The sequence below is a fragment of the Chlamydotis macqueenii genome, chromosome 12 (assembly GCF_036417535.1).
Source record: "Chlamydotis macqueenii isolate bChlMac1 chromosome 12, bChlMac1.mat, whole genome shotgun sequence".
NCBI classification, from domain to species: Eukaryota; Metazoa; Chordata; class Aves; order Otidiformes; family Otididae; genus Chlamydotis; species Chlamydotis macqueenii.
This window is the reverse complement of record NC_141567.1, coordinates 17927962-17935652: the sequence shown is the minus strand read 5'-3', so window position 1 is coordinate 17935652 and position 7691 is coordinate 17927962. Positions and strand designations below refer to the sequence as shown.

General features: G+C 43.7%; 1 protein-coding gene across 1 annotated transcript in view; it reads left to right on the top strand.

Moving 5' to 3' along the window:
* Nucleotides 1-281: 281 nt before the first annotated feature.
* TMEM266 (transmembrane protein 266) overlaps nucleotides 282-7691 on the top strand; it is an 87411-nt gene continuing 80001 nt past the window's right edge. The window contains exon 1 of the mRNA XM_086756979.1: nucleotides 282-339. The gene's annotated coding sequence lies outside the window, so the exon portion shown is untranslated. The remainder of the gene's footprint in view (nucleotides 340-7691) is intronic.

Sequence of the window (7691 nt, the reverse complement as noted above, 5' to 3'; positions counted from 1 at the left end):
CTCGCGCCGCACCTTCCACAGCCCGTAGTACTCCGGCGCCCGCCGTCCGGCCACCGCTATTGGGTGGGCGGCGGCCACGTGACGCGGAGCGAGCACGCGCGCGCGCCCCCTTTAAACCGCCTCCCTCCCCCCCCCCCAGCCCCCGTTTTCCCTCGCGCTAACCGACCTGAGCGACGGGCCGTTGTTTCCTAGGCGACCCGGGAGGAAGGGAGGGCGCGCGCGCGGGCGGGCTCGCGCGCGGGCATTCCCCCTCCCCCTCCCCTCGCTGCTGCCGGTTCCGCCGCGCGCCGGACCGTTGGTGGAGCGGGGCTGCGCGGGTGCCGGCGTCGCGGGCAGCAGGTACGTGCCGTGCCCCGGCCCGGCCGTGTGCGGTGCTGGGACACCCCCCCTACACCCCCGCCATCTCCTCTCCGCCTCCCCGTGCTGCCGTACGCCCTGGCCGCCGCGGCGGGCCGGCCCTGGGGGCGGGTAAGGCGGCCCGGCGGGGTCCCAGCGCCCCGCTGGCGGGTCCGCGCTGGCGGACGGGGTGCGGGGAGCCCCTACGCCGCAGAGAAAGTTTGGCGGCGGGCGCCGCCTCCCGCCAACTTCCTGGCGGCGGGGCCGGCGGAGGGAAGGGTCTTAGGGCCCCCAGCCGCGGGCAGGCCTGCGGCGGGGCTGGAGCACCCCCCTGCGGGGTCAGGCTGCGGGCAGGCCGGGCCGGGGATGGGGGTGAAGGGGTCTTCGGGTCATGCCCGCCTGTGCTGCGGGCCCGCGGCGGCGCGGGCGTTACTCCTTCAGGGCAGGGGGTCTGGGGGCCACTCGGTGCGGGGGGCCTCTGGGAGCCGGCGGGCGCCCACCGCCCCGTAGCCCTCCGCCGCCGCTTCCCGGCGTGTGTGTGCGGGTGTCCCACCAGACCCCAACGGATCCCGCGCCTCCCGACGGGTGCGGGTTGCCAACTTCTGGCGTGGGGTGCCCGAATACAAATAACCCTAATAACGCCTTAACGTAAAAGTCACTTTTATTCTCTCTTTGCCTGAAAACCCACCTAACGTGTAATACCTCTGTGATACGGCCGCTTGAACAATTTTTTTATTGAGTGCTCTAAATCTTTGAGATGCTGCAGCTCTTTTTGGAAACCCTCTATCCTAGAGTAGCATCACTGCTTGCCTCAACAAGAGAAGGAACAGTAGTTTCTTTTTTGAAGACGAAATCCATTTAGACTGCTCTTTACCAGAGGGTTTTCAGTTTGTCTTCTGTAAAAATGTAATAAACTCAATAGGCCATTTTTGTTACATCTCTAGAGGCGAAAACTAAATTGTGAGGATTGATAAGCTATAACTGGATAGCATGTCACAGTAACTTTACTGAAGGAAAATAGTATGTGAACACGTGTGATTTCCAAGTTTGTTAGTGTGCTGAAGTTAGGAAAAGGATCTGCTAAAATGCGTCACCGGCAGAATTTCTTGGTTTCTACGTGTCAGTTTGAGAGCAAACCAGCCAACAAACTCTATATTAAATAGAGCATGCACCTGACAGCATTGTAACAGCTGCAAAAGATTGCGTGTGTAAAAGGAGTAAAATTGGTGGTGATGTAGGGATATTTACAGCTGTGAATGCAATCAGCAGAGAAGCCTCATTTGTCTGAACGCAGGGCACCTGTCACGTTACAGGCACAGAGAATCAGAAATTGCTGTTTTGTGATGCAACTGTCAGGATTCCTAGGTTTGTTTTTTTTTTTTTTGCCAGACTTATTACTGGAATTTGCATAAACAAAGAAGGGTAAGCAAGCTCTAGGTTTTTAATGTGCTGTAAAACATCATTAGCTGAACATGGATGGAGTGAGAGGATATTGATACGTAACGGTTTTCTGGTAGTTCCTGTGAAGATGCTGCAAGTTCCTGCAGGACACTTGTAAAAGTGCTGTTAATAGCATGGTCATATTAGGGGAGTATTATAAAGCAGACTGTACAATAGTAGCACATAAGTGCTTTCCAGCAAGATATTATGATTAGCATTTTGCAGCAATTATCTTCTATGGGAAAAGCTGTTACTGATGTGGTGAACAGTATCTGTATTGTGAGGCAGTATACTCTGTGCGGAGAAGGGAAGGAATACTTCTCATTTACAGATGATGCAGAATAAGAAGCAAGTATGTACTGCTTCAAATCTGTTATGGTTCCTAAATACTGTGAAGAGTATGCCTACAGCCAGTGAAGTGACTGTATGAGTAAAGAGCCCATATTCCTGCACATGCATATGTGTACTCATTCCTGTATGTTTTGGAACAAAGTGGAGTTTTTGCAGCTCTGGCCTGATGCTATCCCACTGGATCGCAAAATTAACTTTCCTCTATTTAGTGCAAGATGGGGGTTTTTGCCTGAAGGGTGAAAAGAGGTGTAAGTTGTACAAAAAGTTAGATGTGTTTAGCAGGTAGTAACTATGTTAAAGACAACGGTGGGCAAAGAAAACACGTAACAAGAGTATGCATCAGCTATTCTACCTTCAGAACTGGAGTAGTAGGTGAGATGAAGATCTTAACTCCAGTTTATGAAAAGGTCAGTAAGAAAATTAAGATGTAAGCTATGTATGCTTGCAGTGCAAGTACTAGTGCAAGCCTGCTACTCAGCTGAAGTATTTTCAGATTGTGACTGACAGCATAAATACAGAACATAATGCACAGTGTGGCTGTTTTCCCTATCACTGTGGCTGTTCCGAAAGGTTAGTTAGGTGAGCATGCACAATAAGCATGATTACAATTCTGAAGGTGCCCTGTAAAAGATGTATTACAGCTAATTAGGCTTCCCCTCTCCCGGCCCCAGGTACTGTTGTACTATTACTCCAACTTGGGTTCAGTGATGACTCCCTGAAACCTGGCTACCTGGCAGCTTACTGTTTTATCTCTGATGGTCTGTACGCTGCAGTTTCTGACTCTGCAGTAATGTTGCATCACAGATCACTTTTAGCACAGAGGGACAGAACTAGCAAAACCTAGCCTCAGGCACAATCAAGAGCATGATTTCTGGGTTATTCCAGGTGATTACATCCAGATTAGAAGGAGAAAGCACACTGCCCTATGAGATCCTGATACAACTAAAATTTACCTATAATATATAATCAGTATTAATTTAACTTAGTTGTATTACCTGGCAATATAATAATAATAAACTGAATTGTGCTATGTAGTATAAAACGGTCTGCATGCTCTATAAGAGCAACAAATGGGGTGTTATGTCAGTATAGCGGTGCTCATCTCCTTCCTGGACAATGGGATTGGACTTAGCAGGCAAAATACTTTATCCTTGCAAACACTGCAGAACCAATATTGACAGAGTGAGCTCGAGTCTTTTATGCCTTGTGTTATCATCAAAAGTGTCAGCTGAGTATTTGCAGAATCTGCATTGCTAGGTGGTATGTGAGAGGAAGACTGTGTTTTGATTCCTCCTCTTCCTCTCCTTGCCGGTTCTAGCCTGATACTGTGCGCTGTTGAAACCCATTTGCCACACTCTTGTTAGCTTTAATAACACGAGGGGCAAGTCTGGAATCTGCAGCGTTGGAAAATGGGGAGTTTGTGCTTTTTTGACTGGAAAAAAAATTCCAAACTCTGTCAGTACTTTTAGGAATATTTTTGTAGTGTAGGTGGACACGAGCATACTTGCTGAAATTGCATCTTCAAGAGAAAAATAATAAATGTTGGTTTGCTGTCACTGTGGGGTAGTACTTGGCCGTTGTGTGTTCTTTGGCTCTAAAGGTTTCTGCTGAAGGTGAACTGAAAACTTTTTTCCACCAGATTCTTTGGTGGTGCATTGGGGGCAGAGGCTGGTGGAAGATGTACTTCAGTCTTGCTGTCATGTTTCAGTCCACCTATCTGCTGGGCTTAGGGTTTGGCTTGACAAGAGTGCTGTATGTAGGGTTTAATTCTTAATTTAGTTATAAGGTCACAATGAGCTCCGTTACATCCATGTAATCCTGTTGAAATTGCTGGTTTTGCATGAGTATTATGAAAGACAGGCCTTCTTGTAAACTCAAGTAGCAATGGTGGTTTTCTAACGATACTTTTGTCATTAACTGAGCATTATAAAATGCAGTATCGGCTTATTTCTTGCTTTATTCAAAAAAGATAATATTTTCAGCATAAAGAAGATTTCCCTCTGTCTTGCTTTCTTTTCATCTTGTCTAGGGTTCAGTGTTGTGTTGATATATTTCAACTGTAAGATTTTTTTTGTCGCAATTACTACATATTTCCTTGCATCATGTAAAGCACCACGTGTACCTATGGCATTACAGACGAATTAAACTACATTTAAAAATGCACGTTCAAATATTTTGGTTGCAAAGTCAGACCTGTAAGTCGGAAAATGTCTGATGTAGGCTTGTGCGGATGTGGTTTTATGTTGTGAGCCACCCTGTTCACTGAATCAGCCAAAGATTTGCAAGAAAAATAGTATGTGATCTCAACAGTTAAAAAGAGGATTAATGCAAATAGAGCTTAAGTAATATGCTGCTTTAAATATGATGCTTCCTAATTTTCAAGATCTTATCTTTCAATCCAAATAACCTCCTTGCAAATTAGCTTCTAATACGGAACCTCTTAGTATTACTGTTTTTAGCTTTTTTTTTTTTTTTTTTTTTGTAAAATGATATTATATGGAAGTATAAACTTTTCTTGTTGACCTTAACAAATCCCTAAGTGGGATTTGAGCCTTCAGTAGTGATTTCTAATTCAGGTAATTGCCTTACTTGGTAAGGTTGTTTTGGTTAGCAAGGAAGGACCTTGCTGGTCTATGTTTTGTGTGGGGAAACAGCGGGTGAAGTCTGACCTGTTTCATCCTCCTTCCTGGTCTCTGTCCCACCACTCTGCTGTTTTTGCTTCAGCAACCTGTAAGTACTCCCTCGCACACTGCCTGCCGCTGTTCTGTCAGAGATGCACGCGGCCCGGCCGTTGTGTGTGGGGAGTTCATATCCATTTGATTTTGAGAGGCCACCAAATACTTGATTTAAAAAAAGCAAGCAGGCATAGGAAAACAGTTCGGTTTGGCTTGAATGGATTGCCATGAGACAAAGAGCGTCCCTGCTATTCCAGGAAACTTCAAAGGCTGCCTGCAAACGAGGCAAGTGTCAGAGCTTCTTGAAAAAAGTTGCAAAGTCTTTGTAGGGGAAAGTGTTACGTGTCTGATGTTTAAGTGTGCCTGCCAGCTTTTTCTGCTAATAGAAAATGAAAATTCATATATGAAAATTGAAAAATACAAATTTTATTGAAGTTGGTGAGACTTGTGCCTTAAATACTTTTGTTCAAGTCTATAAAATAATTCACTATAGAAAAGTACACCATTTGGACTGCCAGTTGATTTAGCAGATGTGCAAATTGAAAGAGAGCTCTTCTTAAAGTGAACTAAAGAGCTGCTGTCTATAGTGATTAAAGTTAACAAACATCCAGGATGTAAGCATGAGGCACGTGATGTGTCTCAGCTAGCAAGCAGTCCATAATTTTTCTCTGTATATAATAACTGCCTGGATTTTACAACCCACATCTAGTAAATAATTACATTCTTATCTGGAATGATAAAATTAGACAGCTTTGAAAACAACTTTTTAACAGGAAAGTGAGATATCGGTCAGGTTTCACATGTTAACTTGTGCAAGTGTCTCAAAAAAAAAAAGGCAGCCTCATAGATTTTTTTTTTTTTTGCACATTATTTACTGTTTTTCTTCTTCCGTTGCCAGCTGCCACCTACAGAAATCTGAATGCTGTGTGTCCCCCCCTCCCCACCCCAGCCGCCCTCTCTGTTTGGTCTTAAGAAGAAGGCCTTTCTGAGCAGGCAGCAGTAGTGTAATTAAGTAGATATGTTTAACTTTGAAAGGTGTTATTTTTAGGACTAGCTCAAAAGGGCAGGTACTCCTTCAAGACATTATAATATGGCCTGATTGTTTGCTCCAGCTGAAGGAGCAATGCAAGACTTCAGTAACATCAAGGTTTACTTAGAAGTTTTTGACATGTTATCTCTGGGCAAAAAGAAGTTCAGAGGAGACTGCAGAGTGGGCACAGCTTCTGAGGCTCTCAGCTCTTAGTGCTGCATTAGAAAAAAATGTCAGCTTCCAGAGAGGCTGACCCTATAGAGTGATGGCTTTGTTCCCTTCCCCTCACTTTATTAGGGCCGTGGTGATGCTGATTCTTTTCCCCATGCTTGTACAATGCCTTTTCTTAGGAATGCAGCACTGTTGACTGTAGCACAGGTATGACCTGCCTAGCGAGGATTATGCTGGAGACAACAGCCGTTCCCTTGCTGCCCCCTCATCATTGCCTTTGCTTCCCTCCCGTTCACATCCTAAGGCACAAGAAACAGAGAATTTTGTGTATGCTTCTGGTAGGAAAGGGTGTGAGCATGAATTAATGGGCATACTGCAGAGATATTTGTCTCCCCGCTCTCTTTCCTTTTTTTCTTTTTTTTTTTTTTTTTTTTTTTTTCTGATTCATATTTGCTCACTTTTCCACCTTTCAGCAGAGGGGAGCATATGGCATTGTGCTGTCCATCTGGTTGCCACTTACTGTGAAATTATTATGCAGGCAATTTTGGCCCCATCTTGATTTTCTTGTGTAGGTAAAACTGTTAATAGACTGACAGCTGAAGTGTTTATTCTGAACTGTAAATGGGAATTAAGCACAGAGAGCAAACACAAAGGGTGCTTTCTGAATATTTTCGATCTTCTCCTACATTAAAAAAATACTTGTGCTATGCTAGTATTAAAAGCAAAAAAGACTGGGACCTCATTGTGCTGTAGACTGTTCAAGTATGGATGAAAGACAAGTCCTGTGCCAGAGGATTTGTAATCTAAATACATTTTAATGAGAACATTGTGATAGATGCTTAGGAAAACCTTAGTGATCGAAGTAATACTGTATATATGTTATTAAAAATTCTGTTGACATTTTTGCATCCTAGCACAAGCTTGTAACATAGCAGATACTAAATTAATTGTTCAGTAGTAGGTTTTTTTTTAAAGTAATTAAGTGTGACACTTCTAAGAATCTTTGTTAATTTAGATCTTGTACATTTTGGGTATATACAGATACTTCTGTTTATTTACATATCAAGGATCAATGCTGGCAAAGAGAAGTCTTATTGCCTTTGGCAGCATAAGCATATGTATATTTTTGTTGTCATTAGATTCCACATTACTAACATTTAAATCATAATAATCTAACTTTCTTCTAGTTATCTAAAGGCATACCATGAAAAAAAAAAAAATTGGCTACATTTATACTGTAACATTCTGAAATCTTACCTGAAGATAAGAGTACCTCCAAAAAGTACTTTTTAAATTCAATTTTATACATGTGCAAGGCAACTTTTGTACACTGCTTTGTCAGTCAATAGTTTGTTTTTCATGTAGCCACATGGAAACTCCTGTATTTTTTTTCTAACTGGAAGTGATGGTTATACAACCAGAAAGCAAGTGGGAGAGTCAGAAGCAGGTAATTAATCTGAAACAGTCTTTCTTGCTGTTTAGATCAGGGATCCTGACTTGTGATTGTTACATGTGTATTTGTTGTGTAGGACAGTGCTGCAGTGACTCCACTGTGATATGAAAGTGCTTGTGAACTGGCAAGAATAGTTTTGGCTTTGGGGAGGAGAGCGGCTGGAGTTTGTTCACTGCATTCTTTAAAGTTTTTGTTTTGTTTGGAACAGCGGCTCAATCAAGTTTTTAAGATAGCA